We start from the raw sequence: 16159 nt of genomic DNA on the forward strand, positions 1-16159 counted from the left end.
TACATATTTTTTCCTGCATCTCCACATCAATTGAAAAAGAAGAAAGAAAACACATTTAATATTAATATTATTCAGGATATAATACTTTATACTGTCTGCATCTTCCTGCTCTGATATAACATGATCAAAGATACTAGTCAGAATAAATACAGAATGAAGAAAATGTATGGTGTAGTTTTGCTTCCTTAGAGCAGGGGTTCCCAAACTTTTTCACTATGTGCCCCCATTGCAGCATTGTGGAACATCCCGCGACCTCAACCCACCTATTTTTGTAAAGGGTACAAGCACTGTTCATGACACAAACTGTACACACCCTCCCTGTTTGTGGAGAGAATTTTGCAGTTTTTAAGCTTATTTCCTGAAATGCTATACATTTAGTTATGGGGTGCAAAGAAACATGTTCTGTTTTAAATAACATTTTCTAATGTTTTTTATGTGATATTTGAGTGACAATTTTTTTTACAACATCTATGGGCTAAAAGAACATTATAAAAATTATTTAGCTGACATGGGCTAGTTGATCTGGACATTGCTGACAAGTTAAAATAGCTCTCTAAGGTCTTCAATGAATAACATGACAACTGATGATGCACTACCCAATTTCGAAATTGCAACTTGTGCATTCTACTATTACAAATTTCAAGAATAACTATGAAGCCAAACTGAGTTCCTTAAAAAAAAAATGTGGGGTTGGGAAGACTCCTGCTCCTCCCCTGCCGACCCCTCGCACGCCCACTAGGGTGCACGCCCCACAGTTTGGGAACCACTGCCTTAGAGGATTATGGGCAGTACTAGTGTTATTCTTCTCCATTGTTTTTTGTGTAGAGCATACATTTTGAGACAATACCAATAGAGGGCAGTCATGAGCTGAAATGTCTCTATTCAGAACTACAGCAAAATCATGAAGATGACATTCAGCAGCAATCCAACCCAGAAAGAAAGCTGAACTCAAATACCCAAACACCTTTAGTGTAGAGCGGTGGAGTTACAAAGTCAATGAGTGCTTTGACATTACACTATGTAGTCAACAATATGTTTAAGGAGAGAATAATGATACACTCTTACTTGACAACGCATAAAGCCAGTCATTCATACCCCATGAAGATGTTTAATGCAATTCTGCTTTTTTCAATGTTCATTGGTAAGTGCATAGGTTTTGCAATGCATTTTTGGATTGCAGACATATGTCGATAAAGCATTTATGGTTCATGAATTGCAATATGATTTATTCAAAACATGTTTAACATTATTTATTTCAGGTAGCAGTTATGAGGAGGAAATAATATCAGCCACAACTGAAGAGTGTGTATTTGAGGGTGAAGGTGTTACTTTATCCTGCAACTACACTGGCTCCTACACTACTGATACTTTACTGTGGTACCAACAATACCCCAGATCAGAACCAGAATTCCTGCTCCTCATCACTGAAGGAGGGTTAAAGACACATAATGAATTGACCCATCCTCGACTGTCTGTTAAACTGAATGAAGATAAGACCCATGTGGATCTGGAGATCACCTCCACTGAAGTGACTGACTCTGCTCTGTACTACTGTGCTCTGAGGCCCATAGTGACAGGAAATCAAAAAACACTGTACAAAAACCTGACAACATACAGTATACTGTAGAAAGAAAGCCATAACATAAAACATTTCATGTTGGTGTCAAGAGGAGGGGCTGTATAATCAAAGACCCACATGTAGCTTATGGATGTTTTGTTCAGGAAGTAGCTAGTAGGCCGGTCTCTCAGTGCTGTCTGTCGGTTTCTCAAAGGTCTAGCAAGATGTTTTTCTTCTCATTTGTTCTCTTTTCAGGTTTTTTAGGTGAGTTATGGATTATATGGATTGAATGGATTGAAATGATATGGATTGAAATATTTTATTTTAATCTTACAGTGAATGAACAGCACAAAAACATTTGAATTGCACTTTAATAATTTGTAAATATCGGTTATAACTGCACAGTTGTACAGTTACAGAAGTTATTTGTCCAAATATTTTAGCAGGAAACAGTTTTGGGGATTCAATAAACCATGCGACTACCGAAGAACTTGTTCCGGAGGGAAGGAATGTCCATCTCTTCTGCAAATATGATGGCACTGTCAACAATCTGCTGTGGTACCGCCAATATCCCAGATCCAAACCAGAATTCCTCTTGTACATCACACCAGAGGGGTCTATATTTAAAGCTACTCCCCCACCTCCTCGTCTGACAGTTTCCATTGACAAAGTGGACAAACGTGTGGATCTGAAGATCTCTTCTGCTGAAGTGACAGACTCTTCTCTGTACTACTGTGCCATGAAAACCACAGTGACAGAAAACTCTGACACACTGTACAAAAACCTGTCAAGAACCATTGGAGGAAACAGACATCCTGTATGACATACATAACATACCTACTGAATGTTAAGGGGAGGAACTTATGGTAGAGGATGATCTGAACAACAGTATAGAAACATAAAAACAGGAGGAAACTTTCAGAGACTGCTTAGATCTTTCTGTCAGTTTTTCTCTGTTAGTTAGTTAATACAATAAAATGCAATACAATACAATTCATTGCCATTTGAATTCAATTCCATTTCAAATACATTTTCATGAACAATTGAATGTATCTATATTAAAACCATTCTCTATGCATGTGTCAGTTGTGAGGACCTCATGCTGTTACGCTGTCTTACAACTATTCCAGAACAGCTACTGCTGGAGATAAATTATATTGGTATCAGCAAGACTCAGCACAAAGACCAGAATTCTTCCTCTACATCTCAGGTTCAGAGTTTATAAAGAAAGCAGATCCTCTGAACACTCTAACATCTGTAAAACTGAATGAAGAGAAAAAAACATGGATCTGGAGATCTCTGCTGTCGTGACAGATTTTGCTCTGTACTAATGTTCTGTGAGGCCTACAGTGACAAGAAACCTACACACACTGTACAAAAACCTCAGCAGAGATCACATCAGCAGGGATGTATCCAGTTTTTCCAACTGGTGTCTAACCCTTACTTTTAGCCATCAAAACACCAGTAAATGCTGTTAATGTCTCCTGTAAATAAAGTTTATGACTCAACTCCTTCACCTGTCCTTAAATTGATTTGAGCATTTACAGATTGTGTCAATTTGATGTGTATTCCTATTCTGCTAGTCAGACCTTTTAACCACATCATATACATCAGTGGAGGCTGCTGAGGTTAGGAAGGCTCATAATAATGGCTGGAATGGAGTGAGTAGAATGATATCAAACATGGTTTCCGTGTGGTTGATACTTTTCCATTGACTCCATTCCAGCCATTACTATGAGCCGTCCTCCCCTCAGCAGCCTCCACTGATATACATACAATATGCATGGTTTACATGACATCATTGCTCTCAACATGGACCTACTCTGTGGTTTGGTCCTCTGGTTGTAAATCCATGTACTGCTCTCTTTAGAGGAGCATACCTGAAGCCAACTGACTGGTAACGGACAAGACAAACATCTAAGGATCTTACACTGTTTTGGTCTGGGTCACGAGATACGAAAAATAATTCAATTTCACATATCGTCATGTCCTAATATTTAATTGCTCGTGTGATGATTTAGTGTCCAATAAATGTGCACAACATACAATACAATTGACAATTAGTTATTTATGCAAAAATGGACAATAAAAATATAACTGACCTTGTCATTCGTAGAACTTCCTCAACATTTAAATATGGTAAGCAAGTTTAAGTAGCAAGTTAAAAAAATGTTTTTTTATCCATAAATAGCCTTTTCTGCAGCTTCTGGCTTATCTTCAGGTGAGGTACCTTCTTATCCTGCATGTGCTGCCCACTACACCTCCTGAAGGATGGGTTGATTAGGCCCAAGTTAGCCAGGTGGCTCGTCCACTGACTCTCACTCTTCAGCCACTACCACTGAGATGTTCTCTCTGCCTCCTGATCAGTTATATGACAGATCTTCTTTGTCTGTCCTCCTCCTATAGATTGTCCTCCACAGTTATGAAGTCCTGTGACAAGGTTGTGACAAGGTTTTTCTATGTATAATAATGATACAATAGTTCCATCTAGTGTTCAACATTCTGCCCAACAAGGTGAAACCTTGACATTGCTAGTATTTTCAAGGGTAAGTTACTAGTGAGAGTCAATAGGTGTCAGTGGAGTCTCATAGTTTGCTTCTATTCCTTTCAGCTAGAGATATCCGCATTTTCATGGGCTGCGTCTCAATCCACCGCATCAGCCTATGGTGGTCTTCTGCATCTGCAGTGGTTGGTGGCCGAGCTGCAGCGATGTTTGTCAGACCATGAGACATCCCGAAAATCGATCTTCTCACAAATATGTCTATAGCGTCTATAGCGTTTGGCTTAAAAAATGTATATGACCACTCTATGAAAAGATAAAACTCTCGCTGTCGATGTGCCAACTTGTAGCGTACCGTTTGGGCTACAAACTAATGTGACCCCACTGTGGAAAGGGTATACTCTGACGAACACGATGTAGAATTTAAGGGATTAAATATTTGTTTAAAAAAATTATATATATATATAAATATATATATATTTCCTGAGCTTTCTTTTTGCCGTTATTCAATGCATTTCTACAGGATTTGATATTAAAGGCCGAAATTTATCAAGTCATTTTGTTTAAAAAGAAATACACCTAAAGGGGTCATATAATTCCAAATCAACTAGCTTCATTATCCATGGTATTACACTTTGCAGGTTTCGGTGTGGTATCATTTCCCCCAACAATTCAACTGAACAATTGAATATACAAATAGCTCCTCCCCTACTACAGAGCCCCAGAATTATGAGACTTCTCAGCTACAGTGGATGGAACATAAAGTCTATAAGTCTATTCTTCCTCAATACATGAATCATAATGGCACATTGGCTTAGGAATACTTTACTTATCCTGGGTGCATGCTATTTTGGTACAGTATAGTGTTTTTCCTTCCTATTCTCTTTATCTGAATCTTAGCTAATTTTTTATTATACAATTATTGATTATTAAAAAAACTATTATTACTACTTTTTCAGATTGCAGAGGTGAAGAGGCTGTTGACCAGCAGAGTGGACATGTTACTGCCCTTGAAGGAGGACTGGTAACAATTAGCTGTAACTACACTACAAGTAGTGCATCTCCTGATCTCTTCTGGTACATCCAGTTAACTAGGAACTCTCCTCAGTATGTCCTGAGAAGAGATCGTTATTCAGAAGGGAGCAATAGTGATGAGTTCAAGAAGAGGTTTGATTCCAGGCTGAATTTCACATCTAGCTCTGTCCCCTTGACAATCCAGAGGTTGCATCTGTCTGACTCTGCTGTGTACTACTGTGCTCTGAAGCCCACTGTGACAACAGGATATACAGCTCCCTTACAAAAACTATTTGATAGTCTTATATAAGATTCTTAGAGAGCTTAGTGTAAGCTCTTCCTTAATGCTTCCTAAGGCAGAGTTAAGGAAGTGGTTTCACAAGCCTATGAGACAAGTTTTCTCTCTCCTTATACTCATCTCTCAGAATGCATGGAACCCTGGCTGAGGAACTTACTTATTCTTGCTGCATTTTGTTATGGTATGATAATATTATTTTCCTAATTCATTTACTGCCTTTGCTCCATTCCTTTATTTTATGAAACATATTTCTCAGTATAATATTATCAGTATTAATGTCATGTTTGTATTCCCTCAATCATATTACTCAATTATTTTCAGTAATTTTTCATGCCAATAAAGCTCTCTTCCAATTCTGGTCAAAATGTAGAAGTAAGAAACATTAAAATTCCATTACAATATCTCATGGATTAGAAAATAGACCATTGTTTAATTTTTAGAATTGGCCTAGTTGTGTTACTTAGAAGCATTTAGAAAAAGCAAAAATCAGTATTGTGTACAGAATAATGGAAATCCAGCATCAACCACAAGGAGGCCACATTACCAAGTAAGTGTTGCTTTCTACTCTAAAATGACTTGTTTACAGTATTTGAACATCCCCCTCTGTGCTGTGCTGCATGGTCTAGGCCTGTGCTGCCACTAAAACAGGAATCAAGCGAGCACACCAGTTTCTATATTGTAACATCAGTTTGTCTTGCTCTTTGTATCCTATGATAATTATGGGACATTGCCTTTGGACCTCTGTTCTTCTTGCTGCACTTATCTTTGGTAGGATCCGGCTCTTATGATATTTTGCTCAATACTCTGATGTTACTGGAACCCTGACATTTTGTAACCATGGGACTTTAGGATTCTATCAATTAGATGTGATGTGACTAACAAATGTTCCACAAAAATGTCAGATAGAAAAAGTCCCAAGGCATTTTGTTATGTTATTATAATGTTATTTTCATTATTTGTTTAGTCTTTGCTTCCAATCCTTTCTTTTATCAAACATATTTCTCAGTTCAACACTACAAGTATTAATTGCATGTGTTTTAATTCCCTCAATCATGTTGTTTCATTCTTTTCTCTCCTAATACACATGTGTATTACATTACTTTCCAGAATGCAGAGGAGAGGACTCAGTCCCTCAGTCACCAGGAGACGTGATCACTACTGTGGAGGACAGGTCACACTGGACTGTCAAGTCACCAGGAGATGTGATCACTACTGTGGAGGACAGGTCACACTGGACTGTCAATGTGATACTACGGATACAAATCCATAACTGTTGTGGAACAAACACGGAGCAAACGAGTACTCCAAGTATATGCTGTGTACTACTGTGCTCGGTGGACCACTGTGACAACAGGCTTTACAACCCCCTTACAAAACATACTGAGCTACACAATGACAATACACCTGTCTGGACAGTCTAAAACAGCATTTCTTAAAGTATGGGTCGCAACGTAAATGTATAATTATTTCATTAATTACTGGACTTGATTTGGCCAAGTGCAACTGCGCTCTCGGTTCAGTGCGCTCCCTGCTTAGCAGCGGTCTCTGCTCTGTTTGGCAGCTGTGCACAGTGTTGCCAACTCCTCAGTAAGGAAAGTAGCTATTGGCTGTCCTAAAAGTCGCTAGAAGTTGCTAAATGACATCATCACCTAATTTGCATAATTGGCCATGTGCATGTAATTGTGATGGACGCTGTAGGAGAGAGGAATAACGTCGTGGGAGAGACAAAAGTTAGTAAAAAAACACCCTAAATATGTTAAGAAATACAAATTAACTTTCTTCTGTCGATTCTTGTTTTTTTTGTCACAATTCCAACCCTCCTCCTTTATCCGGGCTTGGGACCGGCAAAAGTGACCCAAAAGAGACACTCTGGCGGAGTTACTTCGTTTTTATTATATTTTTTTAAAAAAAAAATTTTTTTTAGTTTTCTTACATTGGTTTGGTTTTTAACCTTATGGTCCACTTAGGAGCCTACAACCAGTCACAGTAAAACATGAACATTTTTAACCATAACATTTAAAAAAAAAAATTGTATACAATCTACATTAACAATCTAAATGGACCAAAAAGAGACAATAGAAAAAACTTTCAATGGCAATGTGAGAAAATTATGGTAGCTAGTCTGGCCCTAATTCAGATTAATTGTTGTTTTTTCCCAGAACCCCCTCCACACACACACAGGCTGTGCTGGCTCACAGAAAGAGTGGGTCATCGTCATTTTGGTCAAGGCTCTCTATGGCAGGTTCAGCAACTGAGGGAGCTGACTTAAATTAGTAAGCAGCTGATGTGCCAAAAAGCTGTAAAACATTATCAGGAAGCTGGTGCTCATAGCAAGCCTCACCGGACAGCTTCAGTCCATATCGAATGTACAGGATGGAGTTAAGGGTCTGCAAGGTCATCCAATTTCTAAGTTTGCTTTTTACCACACTCATCTGGCTGAATACTCTCGACTTCAGCATTTGAATGTGGCAAGGACAACACAGACACAACAGCCATGGCAAGTTCTTGAAACGGGTTGATATCAGCTGTGTCCCTGAACTTCCAAATCTCACTCCAGAAGCCCGGTGTGTTTTTTGTCTCATTCCATTTACTAACATGGATGGCACGCCATTGCTGGACAATCGTGTCTATCTCTGCAGGGGAGTAGCCCAGGAGTTTGGCTATTTTTTCTATTTCTCCAGGACTCTTATTGTGCTTTAGAGTTTCCTCCACATTGAAAACTGACATGTACTGCAATGCTTCGATGTTGTCCGGCAGTCTCACCCTCAACTCATTAGTAAGGGAGATGGTGAAGGCTACACACCGCTTTCGGACATTGTTTTCATCCTCAGGTGCAAGGTGGAGCTCAGCTGCCTTTGACTCAAAAAGATAACCAAGGTACGGTATGGGACTGATGTCTCCATCTGTTGGCCCTTTGAGTACATCAACATTTGCCAGTGGATTCAGCACCCTGCTGCTCACAGACTTGATCAGGCTAAACAAGCTGTCATGTAGCTTAAGAGGATCTACTTGCTCTCCCTCAAAGACTCGATGGCCAACTGTACCTCACCCAGCACTGACTTCAAAAAAGTCAGATACAATATGTTTTGAGGATCACTGTACATGGAGTATAAAACCTCAGCCATGTAGCAGTGTTCACTAGACTTGGTGAATACGAAATGTAGCCTAAGCTCCTCCCACTGGTCCAAAATGCGTGAAACCGCGGGTTCAATGGAGAGCCAACGTGTGGCATACACCTTGGTTATCTGTAAAGGTTTCTCCCCGCAGGTGATGGTCTCATATATGGCCTTGTAGGCCTCCCTGCGCTTTGGAAACACTGAAAACCAGTTATAAGTCTCTCGAACCAAGTACTCCACACTACGGGGGATGGTGTCATTGGAAGCATGACTTACAGCAAGCTGCAGAGAGTGGCACACAGTGAATAAGAACCAGATATTTGAGGCCATACTCCTCCTTCAGCACTTTATGGACCCCATTTTTAATCCCCATCGTAACAGAGGCATTGTCAGTCCCTATCCCCAGGAGTTACTCTTTTTTAAGACAACACTTCTCGAGGAAAGCCACAACAGCATGGGCTATAGATTTGGCATCTCCTCCCTCCAACTCAACAAGCCCCAGAAATGTTGATATAATTGTCTTCTTGCTGTCACAAAAGTACCTTATCACAACCCCCAGGTACTTACAAACACTTACATCCGTGGACTCATCGAGGAGGAGGCTGAAACGCCGGTCACCCACATCTGCGTCCAACTTTTTCAGAAAGGAAGGTGCTAGAACACAATTAATCATTTCTGTGCACTTTGTCTTGTGCATTTTGAAGTGGGTAGCAGCAGTGGAGTCTGAGAAAGTAGCTCTACATGCTTCTCCAATGTGATCACATGCCAGCATGGAACAGTGTTCAGCGATAGCTAATGCCATGGTGGCCTCAGTCTTTTTTGCAGAGTCCATTTTTTGAACCATAAATGGCAGCTTGTTTTGGGTGGAACTGTTATAAGGCTTTGCCTTTTGAGTATGTTTTTGAGTTGTCATGTGTTTTTTTTACATCACTAAGTTTGGCGTAGAAATCAGCCTTACAATACAGGCAGTATGCCCGTGTATCATCTCCAATAAACGGCTTCAACCATCCTTTGAATTCAGGGTTTGATACCCACTCCTTTCTGTATTTTTGAGTGTACAGTTTAGATTGAGACATGATGAGCTAGCCAGCTAGATGTTTAGCTTATGTCACAGAAATGCACACACACAGTGGACATTGTGAGTAAGTGACTGAGGCTGTGTGAGTCAAATGCAGTGATTTATTTTGGTGCAGTGGTTTATTTTAGACAAAGAACATTTTACTTTTACATCCCGCCCTGAATGTAAGCCAGGGCGGGATCAGCCAGCGGCGGCTTCCCGCATGCGTGATTCATTTGCAGTCTGGACGAGGAGGGGTGAACATCTCCTGCTCTGACTGCAGCTGGGAGGGACTGCTGCATGAGGACTGGGCTGCCTGTGAGTGCTCTGGGACGGGGATGAGGCCCACGGCAGCACCTGCTGCTCGTTGAGAAGAGTAAGAACGATACGTGCTTTCACGTCAGAGTCTCCAAAGTCTCCAATCAGACCAGAAAAAGTCACAAGATTTGTTGCTAGTCGATTCTTTGAAAATGTTTCGCTAGAGTGGTCTGTATACTCTCTAAATATAGCGACAAAGTCGCTAAGTTGGCAACACTGAGCCTGTGCAAGTAGGAGAGGTAGTGGGAGATGCCTGTGTGCTTTGCAGTTTAACGGCTCTTTTTCTGCAGTTTTCTTGAAGATCACTCCGCAACCCACACGCTGCAGCACTGTCGTTCAGGCCACTGACTTGTTATTCCCGCTCGCCATCAATCACCGCTGTCATGAAATGGACTCATGCTAGCCAAAAGTTCTGACTGTGCTCAATTGTCATGAAACACAAATACAATGATGACTTTTTGTCTCTTTCATACAAACTTTGAGAAATAACGAGGAGCGCCAACAATGTGTTTTGTGTGGGGAAGTGCTTAGTAATGAGTCTATCAAAATGAACAAATTAATAAAATGACACGTCCTGACCAAACATCCAGGCACAACATGACAGTAAACCCAGGGAGTTCTTTCAGAACTGGGCAGAATGCTTCAGGAAACAGTGCTTCGAATGTGGAAAAGTAAGTCAACTAGCAAAGCGTTGTTGTCATTTTATAACAGTTGATGATAAGCAGAAATAAGGGAGTACTATCTCTCATAGTAGTAGATGTGAGTTTCTCTTTCAAACAATCCCCTGGCCTTGTAATGTTACATAGCTAATAGCTAACGTTAGCCAAAGCAAGCTAACTAGCTACTGACAGTGCAACCCTAAGAAACAGTATCGATGAAAATTAAAAATTATCAGGCCTACTGTACATTTTACTGTATAAATTATTGTTGAAAACAAGTCTAGGTTGGAACTGTTGCTGTTAAAATACAAGTAATCATTTGTATTCTGAACTGGAATAAACAGATTGAAGCAAGATGCTTTTAGAGGCAAACACTCACAGTTCTGGGTTGCTCATCTGCAGCAGGAAGTGGTCTCCTACCTTACTGAGAAAGCAGTAGATGTTCTGATCCAGTTTGGCACCACATACCTATGCAAGTGAGGGTTCTCAAGTACAGAAACAATGTTGATGCTGAGCATTGCACTGTCAAAAACTGAGCCCAGAATAGACATGCTTGTAGAAACCTTCAACCAGCCACACACCTCTCATTAGGACTGTGTGTATGTGTGTGTTTTCTGGTCTACATCTGTGTGATGTGATCAATCAGTTTATTCCAGTACAGAATAAAAAATATGTATTTTAACAGCAACAGTTCCAACCTAGACTTTCTATCAACAATAATTGATACAGTAAGATATACAGTAGGCCTGCTAATGTTTAACCTATACTGTTACTTAGGGTTGCACGATCAAAAAGCCTGTGTGTATGTGTTGTTAAACATCTGTGTTATGTGATCAATCCATTTATTCCAGTTCAGATTGAAATTATTTATTGTATTTTAACAGCAACAGTTCCAACCTAGACAGGTATGTAAGAGTATTTTTAATGGGGAAAAATAAACATGAAAATATATTTATGGGTATTACATGGTTAGTTTTTGTCTATATTGCATTTTTTTTAGGCATAAGGGCAATGAAATGTACCGATATTTACGTATAGTTGCATTGGGTCCCAGGAAAACACAGAATTCTAATTTGGGTCCCAGGCTGAAAAGGTTTAAGAACCCCTGGTCTACAACGCCACTTTGAAATGACACAGTAACATTCTCACTACCACCCTGTACCACCAAGACTAGTGGTAGCAAATTATGATAATCAAAGTGATGATGATGAGGATGAAAATGATTATGATGTTGATGATTATGCAATAAGTCATTTTTGATGCCAATAAAGCTATCTATTCCAATTCAGCTCTAATTGTAGATGTAAGAGACATTAAAATGCCATTACAATATCTCATGGATTAGAACACATATAGCTAGTAGAGTCTAACTAAATTAATTCAGCAGAAAAAATGTATACTCAGTATTGTGTACAGAGTAATGAAAAGCCAACATCAACCACAAGGGGGCCACATTACCAAGTAAGTGTTGCTTTCTACTCTAAAATGACTTGTTTACAGTATTTGAACATCCCCTCTGTGCTGTGCTGCATGGTCTAGGTCTATGTTGCTACAAGGACAGGAATCAAGAGAGCACACCAGTTTCTATATTGTAACATCAGTTTGTCTTGCTCTGTGTATCCTATGATAAGTATGGGACATTGGCTGTGGACCTCTGTTGTTCTTGCTGCACTTATCTGTGGTAGGAAATGGCTCTCGTGATCTTTTTCTCAATACCCTGATGTTACTGGAATCCTGACATTTTTCACAAAGTTATTCTTCTTTGTTTCCAGAGTGCAGAGGAGCAGACGGTGTAACTCAGTCAAAGAGAGAAGTGACTGCTTATGAAGGAGAAGACGTGTCTCTCAACTGTGAATATAACACCAGTTTATCAGCTCCATCTCTCTTCTGGTACATTCAATCCATAAATGATTACCCTGAATATGTTTTGCGGAAGGATGTCATTGGACCAGGGGGTATTGATGATAGATTCAAGGGGAGATTTGATGCCGATCTCAATTCCATCACTAAATCAGTCCCCTTGACGATCCAGAGGGTGCAGCTGTCTGACTCTGCTGTGTACTACTGTGCTCTGAGGCCCACTGTGACAACAGGATATACCACCCCTTTACAAAAACACTGTGTCTGCACTTGGGTCTGTACAGTACTTTGTGTTTTTTTTTAAGTCAATGGGAGGTGTTATATAATTGAGGCAGAGGAAAGGAAATGCCTTTTATAGCTGACAGTGAGAAACCAGGGGAGTCATTCTGTCATAACTACAGTATACTTGTGTTCACTCTTTTCACTGTATTAAATAATACCAGTGACCAAATGTTATATTTGGAAATACAATGAAAGTCATGTATATGACTAAACATTCTAAACATTCTCTCATAGAAATATAATTGATTCTATCTTTACAGTGATTTAGTAAACCAAACCTTCGTCACCACCACCGCACTTCGATAAGAGAAAGCATTGAATGGTTTTATGTCAAAGTGAAGAGCTACAAAGGATCCTGTTCAAACTGTACATATGATGACAGGAGACATATTTCAGTTAACTAGGTGGACCAACATACAGTAGATGAATGATGTAACTTGGTTTGATCTGGATGTTCTCTACATTTTGTACAGGTGAACCTTACAACATTTTGTAAGTGAGCCTGTATTGTTGATGCTAGTTACTTTTTTAAATTCCTGTCAATTGTTTTAGTTTCTATATTCTCTTTACGGGACAGATTGCTGGGGATCACATTAGTCCTGTAAAGCATGAAGTCATAGGTACAGAGGGAAAACCTGTGACTCTGAGCTGCTCATATGATATAGGCTGGAAATGTATTGACCTTTAATGGTACAGGCATTACCATAACCAGGATCTTCAGTTTCTACTGTATAATGGTGCCAGATCAGAAAGTGGTAGTGAACATAATTCTGATAAGAGATATACATCCACAACGTCTCAGACATCAACTGAATTGGTGATAAGTCTAACCCTGGCAGACAGCACTCTACTACTGTTCTCTCAGAGAATATACCCAGTGATACAATGTGTAAAAAAAAACGTTGTTCTAAAACCTGCAGACCAAAAATTCTTTGATGAAGCGGGGATCAAATTTGAACATCAAACCACAATTTCATAACATAATGGCAGAGGTTGAGATCAGAGAATTATGATGTGCTTTGTGCAGTCACCAGGTGGTCTAGTGTTTCTCTGTCTTCATATTCAATGAACTGTGAGAAATATGTATTCTCACTCTTCAATCAGTTCTCTTCAAATCCATCATTTTTTAAGTGGTTGGAAAAGCACTTGGGAATATGACGAAGTGCAAAAATAGTTACTCCTCACAATTCACACTGTCTGGTGGTGTAGAAGAAAAGTCCACCTGAAGGAGGCAACCTAACAAAGCACACACACCCCTGAATCAGAGGATGCCATACAGACAGACACCTCCCCATGATCTACTACTGCATGTAATACAGAACAACATGAAGCATCAACAGTAGGACAGAGGGTGTCAAAGCTCTGTGATAGAGAGATCAGCATTGTTCTGCTCCTTACCTTTTCCACTTCAAACTGACTGACTAGTCATGAGAAATTGGCTGATCCTGCATGTTCTGGCTGCATGCTGCTTTGGTATAACATCACTCTGTTCATCTGTCTCTTTCTGTGCACTTGTTCATTTTATTTATATACATTATTATTATATGTTGTGAAGATATATTTCTCTTTCTTTTCAGGGTGCAGAGCAGAAGAGAATGTAATACAGCCAACAGAAGATGTAATGGTCGTAGAAGGACAACCAACAACACTCACTTGTCTATTTGATACAACTGATCTGTCACCATATCTCTTCTGGTACAAACAACAAGCAAATGGCAACCCTATGTTTATGCTGAGAGAGGATACATTTGGAGCTGGGGAAACCGCTACTGAGTTCAAGGAGAGATTTCATGCCCGTCTGAATGTCACAGCAAAGTCAGTCCCCTTGACAATCCAGAAGGTGCAGCTGTCTGACTCTGCTGTGTACTACTGTGCTCTGAGGCCCACAGTGACAACAGTATATTCAGCCCCCTTACAAAAACTATATGTTTCATGTGTCCATACAAACATACAGTACCACTTAAAAGTTGGGACAAAAGCACAATATACATTTCAATATACTTTATGTACAGAAGTAGACCTGAATTATTTACTCTGTAGGCTACACAAGTGTTTGTACATTCATTTTAAAAGAATCTATGTATGTTTTCACAACATATCAAAAAATAAGTTTATCATGCTCACTTCATGGAACATATATGTAATTGAAAATTGCTTTAGACTACTTTTCATTTTATGTGAGCTAGACGTAAGCTTTTCACTTTGGCTAATGTACTGCAAAGAGTGCTTATATCAAATACCGATGAGGTAATATTGACCAATACATTTCTTTACAATCTTTCCTGTCTCTGAACAGACTCCTCCTTCATGTCTGTCAGTTGATGGTGATATACAGGCTGAGTGTCACGGTTGTGTGGAGAGACGGACCAAGGCGCAGCGTGCTCTGAGTTCCACATATTTTATTTAGTGAAACTTACAAAACAAAAGGAAACAAACAACTAACCGTAACATCAGCGGTGCAACATGCACTAACTCAAAACAAGATCCCACAAAACACAGTGGGGAAATGGCTGCCTAAATATGATCCCCAATCAGAGACAATGATAAACAGCTGCCTCTGATTGGGAACCATACCAGGCCAACATAGAAATAAAACACCTAGATAGAAACACCCCCCCAGTCACACTCCGACCTAACCAAAATAGAGAATAAAAAGGCTCTCTATGGTCAGGGCGTGACACTGAGATGGACATGGAAGAGAGAGAGAGGATCTCTACCTCTTACTGTAACTCACAGTCACTCTCAGTGTGTTCTGTATAACCATGGTACTCTGTCTGATCAATCATAAAATGTAACAAATGAAAAAGTGACAGAAACTCATTCGGTTATCTGAATATGTTGCAGATTTATACTGTAGATTCTGGATATAAATAGGAAAACAAAATACACTATGACTGAATGAATAAGCAACACACACACACACACACACACTGAAAATGAACAATGAAACATTAAAACAAATTGGAATGGAAAAGTGACAAACTCCTTAAGGATATCTGATTGTGTTGCTTATTTCTACTTTATATTCTAGATTTAAATAGAAATACCAAATAAACTGAATGAATGAATGCCTCATGTTGAATAAATGAATATCTTGCATCAAGCAACTCTGTTGTCCTAAAATCAAGAAAATACATAGAGATAAATAACAGAGTTTTATCTCATATCCAATAGAGGGAGACTAAGGTAATCATATTTCAATGCAGCCTGGCATTTTGAGGATGTGACAGTGGAATCAAGCAGCAGCAAGAAGCCTGCTGTTACTTCTGCTCATCTGACAACACTCTGTATTTTGGGGTGGGGCTTCAAAGGTTTGAGAAGAGATGGTCCATTCAGAACTAGAAGGAGGAGGATGTTACTTTAGTATACACAAATCTTGCTGTGCTGTGTGTTATCAGTTTAAATTCCAGTTTCAGCCACAATGTCAATCCCCACATTTATTTTGCTTTTAGTACTTACATGTAAGTCATCTACTTGTCACATCCTGACCAGTAAAG

This window comes from Salmo salar, chromosome 14 (assembly GCF_965601325.2).
Source record: "Salmo salar chromosome 14, fSalSal1, whole genome shotgun sequence".
NCBI classification, from domain to species: domain Eukaryota; kingdom Metazoa; phylum Chordata; class Actinopteri; order Salmoniformes; family Salmonidae; genus Salmo; species Salmo salar.